This window comes from Opisthorchis viverrini (assembly GCF_000715545.1).
Source record: "Opisthorchis viverrini unplaced genomic scaffold opera_v5_282, whole genome shotgun sequence".
Taxonomy (NCBI): Eukaryota; Metazoa; Platyhelminthes; class Trematoda; order Opisthorchiida; family Opisthorchiidae; genus Opisthorchis; species Opisthorchis viverrini.
Genome location: NW_008751932.1, coordinates 155,371 through 158,001, shown reverse-complemented (window position 1 = coordinate 158,001; position 2,631 = coordinate 155,371).

Below are 2,631 nucleotides of genomic sequence, written 5' to 3'. Positions count from 1 at the left end.
CCAGCTGGAACTGCAGCAGAAACTGATTTGGGTATGAATTTGTGCGTGATCTCATTCTTCTGTGGGGGCAACTCCAATGTTGAGGCTGCTGGAAGCAGGGTGAAGGCTATATTAAATCTTTGACAAGTTACGATTCTGATATTGCACCAATAGACATTATTATGGTTTAGAGTTCTATGTTGGGCTATGTCCAGGGATTTAACTTGCCGTTGTATGATTTTATCTGTCCATTTCTTGAGAGACTAACTAACTACTAAGAGGCCAAATCGCAGGGAAAACCGCTTTCACTCTTTTCGTTCAGCTGTAGCACCCTTTCGGTGCCAAACTGCCATGCCACCAGAAGGAAGCACGAGGGCTGGGATACTGCCAGGTTGCTTAAGCTTAGACAGGGAAGTCGACAGGCAGGTTTCAGATTCGAACCACGGACATTCAGGTCAGTGAATTCGCGCTCTAACCACTGAGCCATCTCGGTTGTATCCTTTTAGGGGGACCATCTGTTCAGAGTGACCACTTCTGATCGGCCCTTTCAACTTGCCTTTCTGCGTTGTTCCTTTTCCAAAGACTATCAGCATAGATTCCCTAAAAGTGATCGCTTTCAACGTTCGATCTTTTAGGAGGGACCTGACCGTCAAAGGAGCACACAAGGAACCAATCACTGGTGGTGGTAACCACTGATTAGGAGTAGAATTGTAGTCGTTTGGTATCGCATAAATGGAAATTATGTGAAATTTCCAGTCGCTTGAGAACAGTGTGTTTTCACTTCCCAAATTCGCGTAAAAATACCTAAGAGCGTGAAGTTCTTATCCTGGTTTCCGTTTGGGTAGTGTTTTACCTCGTGCGCTTATTAGGGTGGCCTATTTTGGAAGGCAGATGTTGATAACTCAAAGCGTATCACCTCCAATCTCACGGGACAGGATCGAAGTCATCTTAATCCGAGGGCGGCCTTCTTTGATGGATGGGTCTACAACACGTTTACTGTCGTGGCAGCTAGCAGGCAGTTTTATTTATCCGAATGTCGTGCCCGTAACTCCAAGATGAGCGTTTTATTGCGTCACCAAGAAAGGCACTGTTCACATTCATCCTTGCTTACTACAGGGGATCTGTAGTTTGCGGTTCTTTAGCGTGTGTGTGTGTGTGTGTGTGTGTAAACGGTCTGTTTGCTGCTAACAGGCTTATGGTGTCATTAGAACCCCTATTTATAGTGCATCGTCATACTTCCTTTGGTAGTGACCAGTTCGTCTGGTTTGGGTCTTGAGAAAATTTTTGTGACTCTATCCCTATCTGTTGCCAAGTTGTCATAAATAGCCGATCAAATTCGTGATGTTTCGAGAATACGTAATCCGCTGCGCCTGACAATGAACTATGTTCACATTGCCTTCCTATTAAGGAATAGGGTTATCCAAGCATATCTGCTCATCCGTGATCACATCCTTGCTGGTTTAAGTTCTGTATACTTGCAAAAAAGTCCTATCCGTATTTTGCGTTATCAGCGTTAAGTTTGTCTCATGTTAATACCTGAAGAGTTTCCGGCATACGTCTTAGCACCTGGAACTATCTGAAATTCCAAATGTTTAGTTCGGTGACATTAAAGTTGTTGCTAACATTACCGCTAAGTAGGAACACCTGTGTGTGTGTGTGTGTGTGTGTGTGTGTGTGTGTGAACTATCTCGGTAGGGATGGTCTCCCTTTCGATAGACCACACGCTGTGCTGTTCGTAGGGACATCTCTTGGAGGTATTGGCGTGTAGCAATGCACACCACTATAAGCTGTGTGTTTTCAGCAATCTTGGTTTTCCCATTCAGTTGTTGCTAACAATACCGCTAAGTAGGAACGCCTGTGTGTGTGTGTGTGTGTGTGTGTGTGTGTGTGTGAACTATCCCGGTAGGGATGGTCTCCCTTTCGATAGACCACACGCTGTGCTGTTCGTAGGGACATCTCTTGAAGATATTGGCGTGTAGCAATGCACACCACTATAAGCTGTGTGTTTTCAGCAATCTTGGTTTTCCCATTCATGTGCTATTCAGTGAGATCCATAAACTCCTGTGTGAATGAAACAAATGAGTTTCACAGCTGAACTCGGTGCTTAGCTGACTTCCTACTATCAAGTTCGGCTTTTCATTAGCGTGTGTGTTACCCGGCTTCCCGTCCTAGTAACCTATCAAATAAAAGGTTAGACAGTTAAGCCTTTGCGATATGCTTAGACTCTGTATGATTTTGATTCAAACTTGAAGACATTGAAAGTCCTATTCGTAAAGGCTCCTTGGAATTGTTCACTTTAACGTGGCCAGTTGACTGGCCTTGTTACTATCCTGTGTGAAAAGGATGATGAAGCAGGGTTGTCAGAAATTATGACTGGTCAATTCTTATTCCACTTTGGCTGGATTTGTTTTTTCTTAAAAAGAGGAACCTCACATAATTTGTTTTGGTTCCAGTGATTAACGGCGCATGACCGGTCCAGACATTCTTTGGTTACTTGAAGTGGCCCGTCGGCCTCAGTCTTGATATTTCAGGGGGGTGAGATGGCCCAAGTGGGTAGAGCGAGAATTTGCCGACCGGAAGGTTCGTGGTTCGGACCCGACCTCCGCCTGTCGACTTCCCCTGTCTAGGCTTGGGCGACCTGGCAGTATGACA